We start from the raw sequence: 22,776 nt of genomic DNA, 5'->3' as shown, positions 1-22,776 counted from the left end.
ATATATATATATATATATATATATGGCATTGCTAAGAAAAATTAGGTGGCATTATAATGTTAATATACCCACAAAAAGGGGTAAATTTTAAAGACAAGACCTGAGGTATTACACAGATCGGTTAATTCATAACACGAGAGAAATGATGCACAATACAAAACATGAGTAATAAGACACTATGCATCAAGAAGCTCAGAACCTATCTCAATAGTTAGAGGTGGCTAAAAAGAGAGACAGAGTGGAAATCTCCATTTAGTATATCGGGCTTTGATTAATCATCTTCTATCGTGGAAACATAATAACCAAAACTAAGCTCGTGGATGCAGCTGCAGTGACATATGAGTTGGAATGCCTGGCGTGTACAAAGGTGAGTAATAAAAGTAAAGCAAATGAGCAAAAACACATCAAAAATGACTAAAATTGTATGTTTTCATTGTTAAGAGGTGAAGTGAAATCCTCATCTGGTGAATCCCAATTCAGCATTTCCTTGATATATCTTTTATAATTTTCATTCTAATTATAATGAAAATCATTTCTCAATGTAATTTTGCCATAAAATGTTTCTTTATTTCTCATTACATAAGAACATGATCTTGTAGTTACTGAGCAGGCTTACAATGTGCACAATGTATCTTCTCTTTCTTAGCATTTAATCTCTTCATAGTCTATGATGTCAAGAGGTTCAGATTAAGCTTGTTAAAGATCTGCTTCACTCGAACTCACTGATGATTATTTATTTAGCAGTTTTATGTAACCCTGTCATTGATAAGCACTCTATTAATTTGCCGAGGGACAAATCAACACTAGTTATTTTTCTACCGGCTATTAGACTCGGTGCTGCTGTTTGTTACAAACCACTTGCCAGTTAATTATAAATTATGGGTCCTCTTTGCCTATATTAATTGATATCTCCTCTGCCTTTGTAATACTAGACAAATAAATTAAAGGCAAGATTTATTAAGCAGTGTATGTCTTGTGTCTCTTGATTAGTATCCTGTACTTTTTTAACATTTATACTTCTTTATATAGATTTAACATACCAATGCACTAGAAAAATGCTGTTTAGGATATTTTGTAGTTTGAACAAAAAAGAAAAAGAAAAAGAGAGAGATTTAATAAGCTTCATACACTTTTTTTCAAATGACTCACAATTCATTGTAAGCAGTTCCTAAAATGCATTCTGACTTTGTGCCACAAACTGGTGATGACAGCATACTGATTTCACAAAAGCTAATATTCAAGCGATTTTAAATCTGTGCATCCAGTTTCTATAAAGAGGCTAATGTGTTACATATCCATATCCATATGCAGAATAACTATAAATCTACATTCTTTGAACATACAATATCCCACAATTTCTTTATCTCATTGCATATTTTCATCCTAATACATGTGCTTTTGTAGACACAGAGGCACTTTTTTCCTTTTAAAATGATTTCTTTTTAATAAATTATTCACTTGAATGTGTAACATACAGCAACAAAAAAATAAACTATTGCCACTTTAAATTTTCAGAAACAAATTATTGATGGCTTTGGCCATAGGATATGCACCTTTCCATCTGCTGTCCACAGAGGACCTGGAGTCAGAATTTAGACCAGCTAGGAAGAAAGAATATTTTACAAAAAGAAAAATCTTAATTCGTTTTCTCCCTGGATAGTATAAAAAATTGAAGAATTGCAGATTTAATGGGAAGATTTACCTCAGAGGGTCACTGTACTATATGTTCTGATTTGAAAGGGCTTCAGGACCTAGCTATCTGCCAAAAGATCTGGGTCTCAGAAATTTTAATTTTGTACATAATTTCTCCATCTAATTGACAGTTTTGACCCAAGCTGCTCTTAAGATATCTTGTATTACTAATAATTCCCCATCTGACATAAATCCAGCAAATGAACAGCTAGCCCATTGGGATGGGTGGGTTGTTTTCCCATTAGTTCTCAAGGGAAAGGAATTGGTCAATAGATATATTTCTATTTTCAACTTACATTCAATTGAATATTTTCTTCATCGTGTTTGTATTTGAAAATTTGAATACTCCCCAAAAATAATTTGGGGGAAACTTTCTTAATAAAATTAACGGGTTCATTTAGAAAATATGCACCCTACTAATATGCTGTAAAAGTGACCTTGAGCCAAATTTTAATAATGAGATTTGAAGGATCATCTTCTCCTTTTACTGTGCTACCTTTTGCTGGTTGTTCCTGGGCAAGCCTCCCAATGTCAGGAGCCACAGAATTTCCTAATAGCTTTGATTTATTTGATTATTCAGAAAACATGTTCTTAATCATCCCTCACCAATTTGCTATTTCATCTGTAGATACTCTGGCTTACCCCTTCCACTGCTTCCTATCTGTCTCCTCAAAATCTTTATCCCCCCATGGTCAAAGAAGATGAAATAGAAGTAAGCTTTCAATCATTAGTTACAACTCTAAACTACTGTGCTTAACACAGTGGATCAGAATTGAGGAATTGACACTAACCTTTCAAATAAATCATTTTTGATTATTCACATTTCTGATATTCACATTACTTTTGAACTTAATTACAATGTTAATTCATTATTCATTGAACTATGCTTAAAATATTTACTATTTACTAAAATTTACTATTTACTAAAATAAAATTTTATCCTGACCCAGTGGTTTTTCAACGAGGGACAATTCCATTCCCCAGAGAATATTTACAAAGATCTGGGGACACTTGTGGTTATCACAAGTGGTGAATGGAATGGGACTGCTACTGACATGACGTTTATTGAGTACAGAGATGATGTTAAGCATCCTACAGTACATTGAACAGCCCCACAACAGCAAGGAATCATTGATCCAAAATGTTAATAATAATGAGGCTGAGTAACCTTGCCATATCACCTCAAAATACACCCTAACTTTCTCACTTGATAGGGTAAGAGTTTTGAAGGGAAAAGATTAGAAATTAAACCATAACTCCTTTTTCTAGTTTTGAGTGACCCATGGAGGTCATCCTGGCACACTCATTAATATGGAGGCTGACTTGAAGTGGGTAGATAACCTTAGGCTTATCATGTGCACCCTTGGGATCTGAGATGAATCTTCTGCAAAATCTGCTAGGTATTATCTAACAGAAATATTATCTGAGGGCTGGGGATTAAGCTCAGTGGTTCTGCCTCCTTGCAAGCACAAGGACTTGAGTTCAATCCCCGGTACGAAAAGAAAGAAAGAAAGAAAGAAAGAAAGAAAGAAAGAAAGAAAGAAAGAAAGAAAGAAAGGAAGAAAGAAAGAAAGGAAGAAAGAAGGGAAGGAAGGAAGAAAATATTATCTGAAATAAAATGAAGGAAGATAATTCAGTTCTATTCAACTAAATAGCTAAACTAAGAACCCTCTGTGGGGATGTGAGGGGTGGGCTGAGAGAAGAACTATGAGTTACGCGGCTCCCTGAGGCAAGGTGGTCCCTGAGGTAACAACTAGCTGCAATGGGATAAGTGGACAAAGGGACATGAAGAGGGCATACTGTATCTGGGAAAGTAAAATTTAGTAATATGGGTCTTTCATTCAACAATTGTTTACTCATTGATATTCAATGAGTAAAAAGCAACTACATTATATAATAGTTGTTTTCAAACCTCTATTTCCTTTTCACTAAAATTTTTTAAATAAATGTATGAAAAAATAATAGATCTGTAATCCATGTATTCAATTTTAAACAGAATTTCTTGTTTTGAGGTATTTGTTCTAACATCATCTGATATTCTAATATTATATAAATATAAATGTATATAAATATAAACTTTTCACTCCCTCAATACCTCACTTTGGAGGCCAGTGCACTAAGCCATATAAATTTGCTTTTTTAAAAAAATAATTAAGTTTATTGGTGCATTTTAGAGATACATTATGATCACATTCATCATAGGGAATTTGTACCTGTACATGACAGACCTTGATTCTTCTTTTTCCCCGGTACTCTCCCTTCCCTTCCACCCCTTCCCATCCTTATTTACAAAGCTTAAGCCATACAAATTTAGTTCTTAACTAAAATCTACGCATTTGCCACTGGTAGTTTTCTTAAAACTAGCAATGCTTTTTTTCTTTTTCTTTTATTTCTACTGCTCAGAACAAAAGTTTTGTTTTGTTTTTTTTTACTGATCTGATGATCTGGTAGTAGAGAATATAATAGATCCATATATACTAATGCTATAAGACACAATTATAATGCACTAGTGGCTATAAGAAAAATAAATTTGTTTCTGTCATAGACTTTCTCAAATCCATACTGAAGCTTGGTCAAGGATGCCGTGCATTTTTGTTTGGTTAATATTTCTCATCATTAAGCAGTCTTTGGATTTGATCACATTTCCTTTTGTATAAGAGTAATCAATAGTCTTTATACAGTTTGATTAAATTGATTTATTATACATATAAATCTAATTTTAGACTCCATTATATGAATGGAATTATGCAATAAGGTGAATCATTAAATAATCATTTAAAAACTACTGCAGTAAAGACACACTGACATTAATTCCTCTCAAAATACTCTTCATTAGAACACACTTACCCAAATTTCTGAAGCAGTTCTAGAAATCTTCTTTCCAAAGTGTCTTTTCATGGCTGCCTCGAAGTCCTGAATCCATTTCTAATGTTTATGGAAATTTCTGTCAAATGAAAATATTGTGGTGTGTCCTCATTCACCTTTTTCGCTGGATCTGGCACTGTGTGACTTCAGGTTCTTCTTCAATGTCAAAATGTCTATGAATAGCAAATGTTTTGAATTGATTGGGGATATTAAGGAAGCCCTGACAACACAACTAACGACGCTCATGAAAGAGGACTTTCAGAACATCTTCAAAAAGTGGTGAGAATTAAGTGTTAAGTGTGTTCAAAGCAAGGGGGAGTATTTTTAGGGGGATTACTGGAAATATATATTTCACTGCAATTATTTTAAAAATTTATATGAGCACTGTATTTCTCAATCAAACTTTGCATCTTTACATTTCTCTAGGATCAAGATGAAACCAACCAATATCATCAATTTAGGACCCAAGTCAACCTCTCTCTCTCTCCCTTCAAAATGAGTTTAATCCCTTATGTAAGACAAAGAGGATTTTATGCTCACGTCAGCTACCATGGTTGATGTAACAAAAGATACACTTGTCCTACATATCACAGGATACATTTATCTTGAAAAAAGTTGGGCCACCATCTTAGCAGTTAAAATTTGAGTTCTCTAGATACACTTTGCCTGTCTGTTGGTACTGTTAGTTGTTGGAATTTAAAAACCAGCAGACCACACTGAGAGGTGGGAATGGTCTCACTTTAGACAAATAGGAATTGTTTGGACAGTGAGAAAATAGTCATTACCACCCTACTTCTGCCACAGAATAATTTTAGTGACTTTTTATTGATTTATTTGTCAAATGTTTTTATAATATGAAATCTCATGCTCAATACTAAGGAGAACCTCAGTAACAATTGAATAATTAGACCTCTCTTAACAAAATAAGTTGAAGAAGTAACATTCACTTATGAGGCTTTAATCTTTTACTCTGCAGAGCTAACCCCATTACATACCAAATTCCCTCTCTCATTTCATTTATGCTTTTGTGATATTCGTTGAGCACATGAAAATTGCTTTGTAAAGGTATCTGAAACCATAAGTTTTGTCCTGCCAAAAAGCTTTCCTTTGTATGAATATGACAATAGTAAAATTGTCAAATTGCATCACCAAAAATTAACTGGGAAGATCTGTTTAATTACTTAGCAAACGTTAATTTAGATGAAATTCCTGGCACGAAGTACACTCTAATAATAATTGTACAAAAGGAAATATTATTATCTGTACCACATACCTAAGGCATAAGAGGTTAATAGGTCATAATAGGTCACTAAGTATATGAACAAGCAGGTACACAAAGGAGCAAAACATGCATTTATCTAGAGATAAATATAATACTAAATTCATTATTACATAAAAATCCAGTGCACTTTAAAAGCCATTGTACATCTGATAGGGCTTTAGAGTTGGATTGCAGCATTCTCTGAAAAGGGGTTGTTTGGGATGTAATTAACATGACAAACAAGGGAAAGACACAAGTTTAGCAAAAAGCTCACTTTGAGTGGATAAATTTCTCTTTTTCCTTTTTCTAAACGAGAAAGGCTGAATAAAAAGCACATAAAATAACTGCTGACTGAGTGGAGCTCTTGAGCTAAGGACTTGTGCAGTGAAAATTCTACTTTGTCTAGCAAACATTGTCAAACAAAAACCTTGAAAGAAGAACATTTATTTTTCTCATTTTCTTAAAAAAAAAAAACAACCCTCAGCTCTGACCCCATGACTTCACTAACAATACTAAAGTCACAGGTGGTAGGAGGGATATACAAGCAAGAAGCAGGCTGGTTCTCTTGTTCTTGGAGGCTGACTGAGGTTTATTCGAGAAAATGAGTAGATGTCTGGACCACAGAACCTTAGGCACTTTGGGGTAGTAGGGTCTCACGAGCAACCCAAATCCTCTGCACATCAACTCCAAAGCCCTCTCAGGGTAAAAGCAAGAATTTTAGGCCACGGTCTCCAAATCCAAATCCAAATAGGATACTTGCTTATACCAATCCCTTTATTTTTCAATCATGGTCACATTCAAGAGAAAACGAAACACAGTGACTACTGTAATAGACTTTTGAGGGAAATGGCCATTCCATTTGCTTCAAAGGGGGTCTAGGTTAGGAGTGCAGACACAGGCTCTGGAGTAGAATAGAACAATTTTCAAATAGTAACTCTACAATCTAGTACCAAATAGGTTATTTTATCTCTCAGAGAGACTGCTTTTCCTCTTGTAAAGTAAATGTAATTCGTTCTCCTGGGATTTGAGAGAATTAAATGGCTATGCAATAGCACACTACTTGGCATATAGTGAATGGCAAAAAATGAATTGTATTATATTGCTACAATATTAATTTTAAGATCCCACAAAAAGTAGATGCCAAGAAGGGACTGCATGTGCACAAAATTTATTAGAGCATCTGTCTGTAAAAGAATATGGGGAGATAGAAAGAAGAGGCTGGATGATCATGTTGCAAGTCTGATCCAGAATGAAGAAGGGAGATAGAGCATAAGAATTTTAACTCACTGTGCATTTCCAAGGGAAAGTATGGCAAGGCTATCATGCAGGCCTAGTGCTAACTCCACCTGTCACATGATCCTGCTTCTCCAAAAACAGATCTGCCTCAGTCACAATGCCAGGCCTACTCACATGTGGGAACAGCCTGTGAAAGGCACAGACACTCACCAGGATGGATTGCCAAGGCAGCAGCTGAGACCCAGGTCAGTCACTCATGTTCCCTGCATGCCACAGTCAGTGGCATGTTCTTGTGTTACCATAAATATCAGTCAGTGTGGTTCCTTAGAAAATCATATGTTATTTCTTCTGAAAAGGAAAAAGGGCCAAAAAAAAAAAAGAAAATATGGAGGAAGAGGAAAAGGAAGAAGGAAGAGGAGGAGGAGGAGGAGGAGGAGGAGGAGCAGCAGCAAAGAGAACCCAGTAATACACACAGAGTAGTAATAGAAAGATATAAACTCAGGGTATATTTTTAGGTTATATTTTTGTTTTTAAAAATGCAAATGAAATCACATGGATGAAATTCTAAGATGATTTTTGTTGTGACTAAAAGCATGTATTGAAAACAATCAACTTTAAGAGCTGCTTTTAATCAATCCTTCCCTATTTAGATCTTTCATGCATAAGTAGGTCCTAGATTTCTTTAAAAATCACTATTTTATTTCTTTTTCTTCAGTTTACACAATTAAGTGATTTTCAGCTTCCATCTGATATTGCAACTCTTTGGGAATCTGAGTGAAGCCAGCTTCTGTCCTCACTAAAATACATACCATCCATACTCAATAAGGGGTACAATTCCAAAGGATTTTTGGACCCTTATATCCAACAATTACAAGCATATACAAGGTCTACCAATATTTCACACAGAGTTATATAAAGCTATTCATCTACAGAATTTTAAACTATCTCACAATTCTTGGACTTTATGCCTTTGTGGATTAAGATGATCAATCAGTTATTCCTCTTAAAATGTATTTTTCCAGATCAAAGTCTCTTTGTGCATGCTAAGTTATCATTCAGCAAAGTTACATGAATGAGAACACTGTATGTGATACACATTTAAATAATAAAATGTTTATTTGGGTGCTTTTATTCCTTCTTTTCCCCATACAATATGTCCAGATTTAGGACAGAGATATAAATGCTTAAGTAAATTTGACTATGTGTTAAGGTCTTTACTTCTAGTATTTTTTAAATTTAATATGACACTACATTTGTAATACAGCCCTGTAAATGTCTGCTACCTCACACTGACTTTCTCTTTCTTGGTTAACATTTATGTTCTCGGGCTCCTTTCTCCTCTTACTAGATGAACATGTTTCCTTTTGCTTTTGTGCAGCTTGTCACTGACTACATTTCCGAGACAGACAAAAAAGGAAGAAGGGATGGCTCTAATGAAAACTCAGTCATCGCACTGAATTCACATTCAGGTGGAAGCTATCTGATATGCAACATTAATCATACATCTGGTGTTGAACCCACCCACTACCTGTGCACAATGGGGTGAATTCATTATATGTCAGGAAACCAAATCATTGTCTAGCAGTAGTTGCCTCCAATTACTCAGTTTCCAAATGCTTGCTCAGCCTTGAAGCCTTAACTATCCATTTTCTTTCCTTTGGAGGTTAGAGCCAACACTTCAACCTGGTAGTTTCTATTTTCACAGAGTTTAAAGAATATGTTAAATGACAGAGGTCTAGAAAAATATATTTCCTCCAAAGCTGGTGACCAATTAGTTGCTTGCCACTGACTGTCATTTCACTGCTACAAGTGTTGTGTTCTTGTAGCATAGTGATAGACACACTGTTTATTTTCCACTTTACAGTCTTTGCCAATACTCCAAGTCCCACACCGCTGCCTTTAATGCTGCTCTTCTGGATGGCTTATGACAGGGGAAAAGATAAAAGGTATGTGTGAGTGCAAAATGGCAACAATGAGCAAACTTATCCAGGATGCAGAGCAAAGAGAATAGCTATTTTACTACCTCACCTTTTATTTTAATGCTTCTAAATGAAATTGTGGAAAACACCAAGTCCACAAGGTTAATGCTCAGACATAAGTACCATGGCTAAAGACTTTGTGAAGGTTATTAAGCTGTTGACAAGATGAGAATCAGACATATTCACCACTGGTTCAGTAATTGTCTTTCATCTAGGAGCAAGTTCCCCTCTCCCTCCCCCAACTTTTATGATTCATCATATTTATTTTTTGTTTCCTCAAGCAACATCTTTTATTAGTTGCACACTCACTGCAGAAATTTAATTTCTGCAAGAGAACAACAAAGCAGTTGATTATTATTATTGAGAATCTGGTACAACATCGAGTGAAATAAAATCTATATGGCATTAAAATGACAGATTAGGCAAGAGCTATATTCATTTACAAGTGTTAGAACATCATGCTAATGCCTCACAAGCACAACATAAAATGAAAATCAACTCTTTCATGCTGCTTTACGAATGAAAGCTGTGAAGCTCCCAGGAACATAAGCCAGAGCCTCTGTTAAAGAGGTAATGTCCTTTCGTAGGTTCCTCCTTGACAAACAAAAATAAAAACACTCCTCTCATTTGCACAGCCAGAAGCACTCCGTGGTTATACCTTGGTCATCCCAAACTAAACACCACTAATCCTACTAAGATTTAAAGCTTTCACATGTACCTCTTTGATTTTTAATGGAGGATAACACTTCACTTATTAACCAACCTCTATCCTTTATATCCCACAGTAGAAACCAAAAAGAAAGTAGAAAAGCTTGAGCCCAGGGATTAGCAATTCAGGAATATTATTCCATGCAATAACCTCTCCCCAGTAATTTGTACAAAGCCTGTTAATTTGTGTTTAAGATTATATATAATATGTATGTGTGTGTGTGCGTGTGTGTGTGTGTGTGTGTGTGTATATATATATATATATATATATATATATATATATATTTGATACCATGTGTTCTAACTAAATATAGATAAGAAGAAGTAAATTAATGTGGCACATGCTTGTAATACCAGCACTCTCAGAGGCAAAGGTAGAAGGAGAGTAAGTCTGAGACTAGACTGGACAATCGTGTTACTTAATGAGGTCATGACTCTAAACAAAACAAAAATTTTAGAAGTTCTGAGGCTATAGTTTAGCATGAAGTCTCTGGGTTCAATACCCAGTAACACGAAGGAAGGAAGGGAGGGAGGGAGGGAGGGAGGGAGGAAAGAAAGAGAAAGAAAGACAGAGCATCAAGTTAAAATTCTAAACACTAGATTGATTTTCTAGTAAGAGAGCAGACAAACAATATAATAAACAGAATGTCTCAAAAATTTGTAAGTCCACCATAACTAAGAATGTTAGGAGAAAAGAACAAATAAACTCTGATTATATTAATATAAGCCTTTCAGAAAGAACTAAATGAGTTTCATATCGGTCTTTATCTCCTGAAGTAATTCTATAAAATAGTTCATAGAAAATTCTATCAAAATAGGAAGCCTATTTCATATATGAAGATCAATTTATTTTATGACAATATTGAATAAAAATGTGGTGCCCCATATTTTCTATATATGAATGAATATGTTGAACAATAAATATATAAGGTACAAATATGCTATAAAATATATTATCATGCAATGTATTCAATTGTATATTATTAATTATATGTGTAATTATCTCTTGGTCAGATAAATAATGTAATTTATTAATAAACCTTTAGAGATTTATTTCAGACTCACTTTTTAACTCAGAAGGCAATATCAGATACAAGAGCTTATTAGATAATAAATATTAGATACTAGAGATGGAAAAATGTGAAAGTTTGATTTCTTTATTCTGGTATAATTGGTAATGCAATTATAAGGACAGTTGAAGTGACCTTGTTAAATAGCTCCTCTTAACAGAGTAGACAGCGTGAGCACAGTGTCATCAGTAAGATGTCAGACACCATTTGCATGTTACACCTACTGTTCTGGTTGTACCCTTGAGGAACACTAAGGTTCGTGTGTCATACGCAACTTCTAGAAGAAATGGGATATTTCAATCCCTTCTCCTCTGTTCAAGGGAGCCTACTGGAATATAAATGTACGAGCAAGGAAGTTTGACTTGTTATAGTTTATTAAAGACCGAAAAGACAGACTTCTTTTTTTGACATTAGTAACAAATTCCTCATGACACAGCTTAGTTACTCAAGTAGGGCATGGCTGACAGATAGGATGTCAGGGGCAAGAGGTCTGTCTCCCAATCTATACTGTGTGACCTTGGACAATTCACTTTCACCATTAATGGATGTAGGATATTTGTAAAGAAGGGACTACAATAGAGTTCCTGACTTAGACATCTTACAAGTTATTGTGAGAGCTCATCAGGGATATTTCATATACAAAAAGAATGGTAAGAAAATATGGTGATATCCACGTCAATGAAGGGAGCATCATTTTCTGATGTCATTGTCTAAAAATATCTGCTCTAACCAGGCTGTGACTTTTTGAACTTAAACAAACTCTTTTGGTTTGACCAAAAGTATGAAACTGAATATACCTTGAATGCAAATACAAGTGTTCTTGGATTTGTGATGCAATACACTTTACATGAGACAAAGAGTGAATTGGCAAAGAATCATTGAGCTATAGATTTCACAGCAAGAATACAAGTCTGACAGTCAGGAGCTAAAATTAAATAGCTATAAATATGAGGAACCATGGGAGGTACCCACAGATCCCAGACATATGGTGACACCTAAAGTTTTAATAAAGAAGAAATCATTCCTTGAGTTGGGCAGATGAAAAAAAAAATAGAAAAAAAAAAAAGTAAATATACATATGAATTTGAGCTCTGGCCTTCTACCCACTGCCTGGCTGTTAATTTTTGAACTTCACTCAGGCTGTGTGTCCAACAGACCACATGGTGATTGCTAAATTGCTCAATGACCACAAGCTACAATCATGGGGACAATATTCATGAAAATTAACATCCCATTTAATACCCACCACATTTCCAGCCAACATGCTGTGTACCAGAAAGTCCCCGAACTGGCTCCAAAACTTTTCAGTTCCTGACAAATGCACTGGACCCTCTCCAAGGAGCTGGGCCACAATCTGTGCTCAGTGCTGGAGTGTGGTGGTGACAGTGCCCTCAGTGGGAAAGGAGGAGGAGAAGGCAAGAGATCTGCTAAAGGGGAAGGTCTGAAGACCACAGGCAGTGGGACTCACCCAGGCCCCATGAACTCCAGTTTGGCATGGCTGGGGACAGGGTCGGAATTGCTTTCATTTCTTTCCTAACAGATAATAAAAGCTGGAACTTGGAAATGGTAACAAATACTTGATGACTTTTGTTAACATTACAGACTGAAATTCACATTTGTTTTTAAAGTATGATGGCATCTATGGGAGAAAAGTTTCTAAAATAGGAACCCTTTAAAACTTTTTAAAAACAAAAGCGACAACATCATAAAGTTAGTCTTGTCTTCTTTTTTATGAGCTGGCACATACCCTCTTAATTGTTGGCCTTTTTTATATTTCTCATAAAGCATATACTTTAGTCATAACTTTCTGCCATTAACTTCAAAAATCTACTGTTTAATTTACACTGGTGAGACTCCAGCTTGTCAGAGCAGCCACTATAATGCCTCCTACTCCCATTCACACATACTTACTTTTCAATGCTAAGAAAACAATCACTTGCATTCCTCAAACATTTTCAAAATTCTTTTCTACACGCATTCCATGAAAATGTCAGTTTTCAAGGACAGCTGAATACACTCAAGATCTGTTTGACCCAAGGTCTGATTTTCTTTAGGCTGAGTTATTTTCTCTGAAATACTAGATTTGTACAAATGATTATTTTCAATGATACAAACTTAAAGCGTGGGGTAGTATCTTAGAACTCTTCATTTCCTCTCTCGGGCATGCTGGTGGCTGTGTACGCACTGTGTTCAAAAAACACATGAAGTTTTCATGGCCGTAGAACAACTTATGCTGCAAATCTTACCAGTGTGGGTGTTTTGTTTTATATCTAAAATGTCCCCCCAAAGCCTCATGTGCTCCCAGATGGGGCTTTTGAGAGTAGCTGAATACTGGGTGTGTGATAGTGGATTAAGGGTATAATGATAGCTGGATTAGTCTATTGATTGGTTTATCATAGCTGTGAATGTGGATAATAGGAAGATTTGCCCTAAGTGTGGGTGACATGGTCCGATAAGCTTGAATCCTGGATGTACTAGCAGATATAGGAAGGCTAACTGCTTGTTGCTTCCCGCATGCCATCCCATGAACTGTTTCTCCTCTGCCATACCAGTGTGCCTTGCAGGTGGCCAAATATGGACTGAAACCTCCATAAACTAAACTTTTCCTCCTTTAATTCATGGGTGTCAGATATTTTGTCCCAGCAATGAGAAAAATAATTAAGACATAATCACATCCATATTTGGAAACAGAAAAATCAACCCAATGTCTAAGGTAGAATATTCTCCTTTTTACCTCAAAAATATACAATTCAGCATAATATAACTCTAGGAAGAATAAAAAGAGGGTGAAAAACTGTTTCAATTCCACCTTTGCAGTTAGCAATGTGACTGACTAGCAGAGTTAAATCTTCACTGGTATTCACTCGTATTTAGACTAGATAGTTTCCAAAGACCCAAGTAAAATAAACTTCATGATCTAAAAGAACAGAATACACCCACAATGTCCAGATCATTCCACCCCATGAGGACCACTGGAAAAAAAATAGTTTGGCTGTGTTCCCATGATGCCTATGTCTAGAAGTTGAAAGTCAAAAGTTTAGATGATTGGCTGAGTTTTCCACTTGTGTTGTGTTTCCTTTCTTGTATTGTTTAGACCACATCTGAGAACACTGACAAGAGATTTTTAGTCTATTTCACAACCTCATAATCCCCTTCTTAAAGATGTTTAATAAATACAATGTTCAGTAAATAAATGGCCTCTGTGCATCTCACAGTGACTGATAATGAGGAGGCCCTTTGGGAGCCCGTGACAGCTTGCTTTTGGTAAAGCGTGGCTCTCCAGTGCCAGCCATGCATGATGTTGCTCAGCAGGTTTCACACTAGCACAGAACCATTTTTATAAGATGTCTAAGAGAGAACCCAGCTGTTCAGGTAAGTACACCAAAAACATCCTGAACATGTGTGATAAGCAATGAAAAACATCCCAAGTCACAGTCCAAACATCCTCCTTTAGAAGTATCACAAAATCCAGTATAAGCTCCCATGATGAGCTGTCTAAGACATTGCTCCAAAACCATTTGACTTCATATACTTTATAAAAAAAATTGACTTATTTGGTAATGTCAAAGCTAGGGCATGCTGTAAGAAATTACTAAAGAAATTCTAAAGGGAGAATGAATAAACAATGAGTTGTTACTCGATATTCTGATGAAACTAGATTAAGTAAATGTGACCGGCTGTCCCAAAATATAAATAATTAAATCAAAGATAAGCTTTGCTTTGCTCAAAGAAACTGCTTAAATTGTGGCAGCTTCTTTTTCCTTTAACTGGCCTTAATAGATTTGAAACTATCTCCATTACTAACCAAAAGCAAGGGGCCTATTTGCTTTACATGTAAAACTAATCAGCTATCAACTGTGCAGGGAAGTGAAGAAATTGTACAAACCAGTTCAAATTCTAATCGTGCTTCCTGCTACTTAGTTTTCCTGCTTCTTTGGTGCAAGTCATGTGATGATAGGTGCCTCAGTTTCTCCACCTGTAAAATAGGATATCATATATTCCTTAATAAAGCTTCAGTGGTAAATGTAAGGCTTGGTACCTTGCACACAGAAAATAGTTAGCATGTGGTAGCTGTCTGTATTATTATCACCATACATAGGCTCCATCTTATGGCTGCCTTTCAGATTAGTTAACAGATCGTCGATTGCATATTTACATGTGAATAATAATCAAATCAAGAGGATATAAGAAATGGAAGGCATCCCTTGCTTCTGGGTAGGAAGAATCAATATAGTGAAAGTGGCCATGCTTCCAAAGCTGCTATACAGATTCAACGCAATCTCTATTGAAATCCCAACAGTATATTTTACAGAACTAGAGAAAATAATCCAAAAATTCATTTGGAATCAGAAGAGACCTAGAATAGCAATTCTAGGTAACAGAGACTGGCGGGGGTATCACAATCCCCAACTTGAAACTATACTACAAAGCCACTGTGATAAAAACAGCATGGTATTGACAAAGAAACAGACCCAAGATCAGTGGTACAGATTAGAAGATGCAGAAACAACACGTGACATACTCAGTTACCTCATCTTTGACAAAGGAGCCAAACACCCTCACTGGAGGAAAGATAGCCTCTTTAATAAATGGTGTTGGAGAAACTGGATTTTGACTTGTCAAAAATTAAAACTAGACCCATATCTTTTCCATGCATTAAACTAAAACCCAAATGGATTAAAGATCTAAATATTAAAACAGAAACACTAAACTTGCTGGAATATAATTTAGGTAGAACTCTTTAAGATATCAGCATGAACAAATCCTCAGTAGCATAAGGACTAGCACAAAGAACCAACAATTGGGACTTCATCTTTTAAAAGACTTTCTTCACTGCTAGAGAAATCACAAGCAGAGTTAAAAGACTACCCAAAATATGGGAAAAAAATTTTTACCAGCTGTTCTTCAGACAAAGGTCTCCTATCTAGAATATATAAGTAACTAAAAAAAATAAGATCCCCCCAAATATAAAGACCCAATTCAAAAATGAGCATCTGAAATGAACACATATCTCAAAGAAGTAAAAGCGCCAAATAAACATATGAAAAAATGTTCATCATCACTGGTCATTTGAGAGATGCAGATGAAAACAATACTGAGATTCTATCTCACCCCAGTAAGAATGGCTGCTATCAAGAAATCAATCAATAACAAATGCTGGTGGGGTTGTGGGGAGATAGGAACCCTGCTCCATTGTTGGTGGGAATGCAGACTGGTGCAGCCACTGTGGAAATCAATATGGAAATACCTCAAAGAATTAGGATTAGAAGTCCCATTTGACCAACCCATTCCCCTGTTGGATATCTTTCCAAAATAATGAAAAGAATCATACCACAGTGATTGATATATGCACACCCATGTTTATAGTGGCATTTTGTAATAGCTAAAATTTGGAAACAACCCAATTGCCCATCAACTGGAGACTGGATAAAAACGTGGCATTTTTATAAAATGGAGTAATACTGAGCCATAAAGAATGAGAAACTAGAGATATTTATAGCTAAATGGATGCACATTGAGGCCATATTCAAGTGAAATTAATAAGTCATATCTGTAAATACTGTATAGTCTCTCTGGTGTGAAAAAGTAAAAGTGTAAATTAGGATGAAAATGTATAATTGATATTGTATAATAGGAAGAAAAGGTCTAAAGGAGTAGAGGAAGTGGGAGGGGTTGGGGAAAGGTATAGAAGGAAAAGAAAGAATACATGAAAAGGAAAAAAACATGGAAACTATGTTTTTGTAAACAGGAAAGGGTGGAGGATCTGACAGGAGGCCTGGGGAATGGGGAAAAATAAGAACCAAGGTAAATCATGTGAAGGTACAAGATCCCAATGATAAATGTAACTGTATTGTATACCTAAAATGTACCAAGAAACTTAATAAAGATAAAAAGACTAGTTTCAGAGAGCAATGATGTAGGCTCGAGTCTAAGTGGCATTTGTATCACCTACTAGCTCAGAATACAGAAAAGCTAAATAGAGGTTCAGTATTTTAATTAAAAGTCTAGCTTTCAGTCTGTGGGAAGAGAAATGACTTCAAGGATCCCCAAACCTGGACTAGAAAAACAATTAACTAAGTATACATGTGAAGGGTTTCAAGAATGGGAATGCCTCTGACCTGTGGCATAGGGCAAAATCCAGATTTGTCCACTGGTGAGGAATTTTCAGTTTTCCTCTGGGCTGGGAGGGATGAGGCAAGGCTGGAATTCTAGGAGCTAGAATGGATATAGTAAAAGGATTATAGTAAGAAAAGCAAGCCCAGGGGCCAGGGATGTTGCTCACTGGCACCGCGTCTGCCTGGCAAGGGCAAGGTCCTGAGTTCAATCCCCGGTACTGGAAAAAAAAAATATTGGAAAAGCAAGCCCCATGTTTCAATAGACTGAGTCCCAAGAAGGAACATGACCAGGTGGACACACCCTGCCGTGAAAATGATCCAGTAATTGAGTCCATTTAAAAATATTTTTAAAAGTCCTGTGCTTGATCCCTCTCTATCACTGGGAGACCATCAATAAACACATAGAAGGTATAATACCTCATTCTTATGGTGCTTTTGAGAATGAAGTTAGCACTCCTAAGCATGGCTGAGAATTGTGGAAAAAGCAGAGGAAGCAGGAATTTAGAGTTAGAGGTACTTAAGAGAATACAGCATTTCATGTTTCTCAAGTTCCTAGAAACCTTGGGGAAGACTGTCATCGCTAATAGAGTGACACTATTTTTATTGTAATGGAAAGATGGGTGCAAGAATGCCAGAAGATCTTTGTGAATCTCCAGAAACTCTGTTAGGGTAAGGTTGGGAAGTCATGTCTCAGGAGAGCAAGTCTCATCTGCTATGCAGTAATCATATGAAGCCACCTTGAGGTCAGAGATGAGGGTAGGTGCGTTATAGGTGCTTGGCAAAGAGTGGAGAGAAAGGGAGAACACCCCAAGCGACTTGAAACACTCAGTGCACAACGGACTCCAGTTTTTGTTTGTTTGTTTGTTTGTTTATTTATTTTTGGTGCCAGGGATCAAACTGAGGACCTTGTGCTTGTGAGGCAGATGGCAGTACCACTGAGCTAGATCCAGTTGTAATTAGGATGTGTACCTGAACCAACTCCTGATGACAGATGTGTTCTTTGGCTGAACAGTTTGGTAGCACCTACCATCTGGAGAGTTTGGCCATGTCAGAAGCTGTGCCAGGGAATGAGGAGGCAAAGGCTTTAAGGGTAGAAACTTGGATTTGGAAAATTAGAAACCTGGCTCCCACTTGTTAGCTACGTAAAGTTGGACACACAGTGAACCTTCTGGGCCTCAGTTGGCCTATATATAAAGTGGGAAGAATGTAAGACATATAATTTTAGCCAGAATATAAGACATATAATCTTAGTCAGCTCAGTAAGCTACTAATCAAAAAGCTGAAGAACTTCAGAATGGTACAGGGACAGAAATTCCTGTTTTCTCCTGTGTCATGGCTTTCCTTTGTTTTTCTTTCCTTAAGATTTCTTTTCTTTTTTTAAAAAACATCTTTAATACTTCCAGCAAATTCTGCCAGCCACTATTTATTGTACAATTTCAAAAATATATAAAATGTATAACATATTTATTAGCTAAAAGAACTATAAACTTTAATCTAGAAAAACAATGCTAGCTAAAATGGGGAAAGAATAGTAGAGAGGAACATAACATTTAAAATAAAACTTCAGAAATAGCAGTACAAGTTTTGTTAAGTGTCATTTTATTGAATAATTCTTTGAAAATTAACTATCAAACTCATAGAAATGTTAACACTTTTCTGACACTTCCCCATACACACACAGAGTCTGTGCCTTGTCAGAGGTGGATATTATAAGAGCACACTCTGAGCAGTGATAGAGCAGTGTGCCTGCTGGAAGGAAGTACGTATTCCTCCAGTGTCCTGGACATGAGCACCGTGTGATAACCAGTGTGCAAAGCCACAGACTGGGGCCCACGATGGTGTCTGCACCGAACAGAGGAGACAAGAACTGCGCCTGACAATTTCAGTATTATTACAGATGCTGGCTGGCATTCATCCCTCACTCAGTGGAAGAGGAAGAAGCCTAGGGTCAAACTGCCTGGTCTCGTTTCTGCTTTTTTGTCAGTCTCCAAATCATTCTCCCCAGATAGGTAGTAGGACTTAGTGGAACCACAGGGAAGGGCCTGAAGTTATGAGGAAAAAGACTGTCTGATGGCCAGAGGCCCTGCCTGGCCCCTGATACAGGAACTAGACCCACCCTGGTTTTCTAGAGCTCCGAGGATACACTGAACCCTGTAACGTGGCCTGGCACTGCCATGAATGGGATGTGGTGGCTGTCATTTCAGTGTCTTCACTATTATATTCCACCTAACAGTACTCAGTTTTGTACAAGCAAGAGCTTTGGAACTGTAACCTGGCTTAGGTCCTGTCAAACACCATCACTGAACTGCTATGTTCATTATTTCCACATGACCTATTGTGTCCTAGGTTAGATGACATGAATTTGTCATTTTTCTTGATCTCATATGGTCCTATAAAGGCAAATTCATTCAGCACATTAACAGTTGTTAATACCTCTCCTAACGTAAAGCACAAGCACTGTGAGACTGGGGGAATTGAAATGTTCATTACTATGTCCTTGGAGTTTAGAACAGTGCTCAGCCAAGGGGCATTCACAAATATTTACACAATAAATGAATACGTGAAATCCACTGATACCCAATGAAAACTTATTGTATGTAGGTACTATGCTCAGAATGAGGACTATGTCTGTGATAAAGAACTTTGACTTATGGGGGGGATATAGACTTTAATGATCAGCTACAAACTAACAGGCAAACTCCATGGCAAGGGCAAGCAGTGTAGGATGCAATGAGGCTGTGTGTAGTCAGCCTGAGTTTGGCTCATAGGGGAAGAGGGAAAGGGGGCTGAGGTTTGATTCCCTGTAAATAACGACATCAACCTTGGCCTCTGCAGGGTAAATGATACTCAGGGAGATGAAAAGAGTAGGTAGTAATTGTTTAAAACACAGCCAGATTTCTGATGTCAGACATGTCCATACCAGGCTCCATGAGCCACAGAAGACTGGGGGGCATGAGACTGAGTAAATGAACTTTTAGTTGTTACTACCAACTTCCCTTATTTGGACCCTCGTCCCTTAAAAAAATTAAAATAAACCAAAGACATGAAAATAGGCAAGATTAACCAGGAAGTAGCAAAATAACAGTTACATGTGCCAACAAGTGTAGAGTATCACCCCAGGATAAAATGTAATTTTTCTGTTGTCTTTTTGATTAGCTGGCATCTTGAAAAACAGGAACTACTACTGGACCAGTGATGTATCTATTCACTGTCTCCAGTTTAATGATTGTCTCTGCCTATGCCTCTCATTTCAAACACATTATGAATAGAGACTTTCTGAGTTCAATGAGAAAGTCACCAAAACAAGTAGCATTTGTTCTGTCAAGTGCATTAAATGAACAGAATCCCATCTCTTGGTGGGGAAGTTGCAGACTGCTGTGGATCACAATGCTGACATGACCAAGATCTATAAGACAGAAAATTTCAGGCTCCTTCATTGTCATCTGCAAAGAGGCTACACCTGGCAGTTCTTGCGGTTACTCAAAGAAGTCCTTCCAGAACACAGGCACATTGGAAACAGAAGAGAGAGTCATGGAAGAATGAAACCCTTTCCCTTGTAATGCTCCAAAGGCAGCCTGTTTCTGTCCAGACTTCAATTTTTGCTCTTCTTCTTCCACTCTCCCCTTCTTCCAGGCAGTCAGGGGAAAGATCACATCATCACTGGCTTCAGATACCCAAACAATTTCTTCACCATGGCTGTCCCAGCCTGGCAAAGAAAAGAGCCCCTGTCCTCACAACCCGGAATTGAGTCCAAGGCGATCCTCCCCTGGAATGGCATCCAACACTACAAAAAGCAGCTTCTTCACAGAGCAGCTTCAGCCCCAACTGAGCCTTTGGGAATGGAATGCTACAAATTGTGGTGCTTCTATTGTATGAGCAATTCAATGGGCATTTCATTTCCAGTCAAACTCCAAAATAGTTAAAGTCAGCACACACGAGCTGCCTTACGGAGAAACTGCAGCTTACATTAAAATTACAATTATATTGTTTTGCCATGTCAGAAGCAAAGGTTAAAATCATATCTTGGCTGGACATTGTTTCTATAATATTGGCCCTCTACAAAGCTGCTGTGTGGATGAGCCCAGAAATGATGTGAAATATTTCTAATACAAATTTTATTTTTATGTGAAACTATTCAAATGCTGCTGTACAACATGAACTACCTGAACCAAATCAAATCCTCAGGTCAATTCCTTCTTCCTAGTGCTCCTTAGATAACAAAGTCTTGTTCTGCGAATCTGTTCAATATATTAAAGTTGATTCACTCGGACAGTGTGTAAGATATAATACATTAATCTGGGCCATTTCAATTTCTGAGGCTGGGACTATAAAACTGGTGTGCTGCATATCTAATTTTTTTTGAATACCTGATTTATGCATTCCTCTGATGCGAGTGTCGATGGTACGGTGGATGCGGCTGCTACATTAACAACGGGCTGCATCAGCACTCGAATCTTATCTTGTTAAATCAGACAAATGTAGCTCAATGAAAAGGAAGGAATAAGTGCCTGGGATGGTTGAAAGGAGTGAATTTTAATCCTGTTTGTTAGGGGACTTTCATGGTTTGCACTGGATGACTAAGATGGGGGCTTCCCTTGAGACTTTGGGTACCATGATTTATATTTATACGTGATACATATAATATACACAGAGCACACATATAAAAGTATATACCTTATGCAAATTGGCACACACCCTCACAGCAAATGCAGTGCTGGAAGATGCAGTCTCTATATTTTACAGATGCTGTAAAATCTCTATTAGATAGACAATTTGTAAAAATAGGTTTCTTTTTAATATTTCCATTACAAGTATAAAAACTGCTCCTTTGTGCATAATTCTCTATATTTTTTCATCAAAAAGAAGTTACCATGAAGGCTAAATACCAGGAGGAGGGAATAGCTTATTATAATCATTATACATAGATGTTTCTAGGAACTTTTGTGGCACACTGAATGTTGCTACTATCCTATAGACAGACAATATTAATTCTCATTGAAGCTAAATGTCCCTGTGTTTGAAAGACCTTAAGAAATCATCTCAGTGCTATAGAATAAAAAAAGTTTCATTTCTGCATACAGCACAAATGGTCAAGGCATTTATAATAAATGAAATGTGCTTTAAAAATAAATTTTCATGGAGGACCCTGTACTAATACATTTTAATCTAAATCTCCCTCTCTCAAAAGAAATCCATGGAGCTAAGATTCAAAAGTCAGTCGAAAGCCTTCATTTACCCAGCAAAATATTTTTGGAAGTACAGGAGCACCATGATCAGTTGTAAAGATACATCTCCTATTATAATGTAGGCATCACAAAATAAAACAACTTCAAAGTGGCCGAGTTGGAGCTGGGATAATTTAATTCCCTTAAAGATGAACTCACCTGCTTGGTGGCACTTTGGGAACATATTATTTATACAGAACTGAGCTGTGCTTTCCTTGGCTTCTCCCTTCCTTAGTGTCTAATTATAGAAGGTGTATGTGTCAAGAGGGGAGGGGAAGAGATGAAATCTTATAAACAGACATACTCACAGCCCTCTCTTCCTTGTGGGTGTTAGATTGCCAAGGTCCCCCTTTATCACTTACAGGGGTCAGGGTTGTGAGGTAGAGATGTGGGCAACTCCAGTTGATTAGTACACAGAACCTAAGATGGGGGCAAAGTTTTAATGCACGTTTTAGAAGCAGAATGTTATTGCTGGGAGAAATCAGCTACAGGCTTTTGCCAAATCTAGTCATTTTGTAGAGGAAGATATGCAGGCCAAGATGAAAAAAATCAGGCCAAGTTCAGAGCCAGTACTAGACCCCAAGTCATTTGACATTCAGTTCATTGCTTTTTTTTTTTTTTTTT

General features: G+C 36.8%; 1 long non-coding RNA gene across 2 annotated transcripts in view; it reads right to left on the bottom strand.

The window, feature by feature from the left end:
* LOC104856460 overlaps positions 1 to 22,776 on the bottom strand; it is a 340,761-nt gene that overhangs the window by 78,240 nt on the left and 239,745 nt on the right. Inside the window, exons 7-8 of one of the 2 annotated variants that reach the window (XR_004517431.1) lie at positions 14,698 to 14,787; positions 4,540 to 4,730 (exon numbers count right to left, since the gene is read on the bottom strand). This is a non-coding gene — a long non-coding RNA (uncharacterized LOC104856460). Of the gene's footprint in view, positions 1 to 4,539; positions 4,731 to 7,264; positions 9,501 to 14,697; positions 14,788 to 22,776 lie in introns of those variants that run through there. The other variant, XR_004517430.1, reaches the window with a different exon arrangement.

This window comes from Fukomys damarensis, unplaced genomic scaffold, assembly GCF_012274545.1.
Source record: "Fukomys damarensis isolate Sample0158 unplaced genomic scaffold, DMR_v1.0_HiC HiC_scaffold_2, whole genome shotgun sequence".
Lineage (NCBI taxonomy): Eukaryota > Metazoa > Chordata > Mammalia > Rodentia > Bathyergidae > Fukomys > Fukomys damarensis.
Note: the sequence above shows the minus strand (reverse complement) of the source record. Positions and strands in the feature narration are given on the sequence as shown.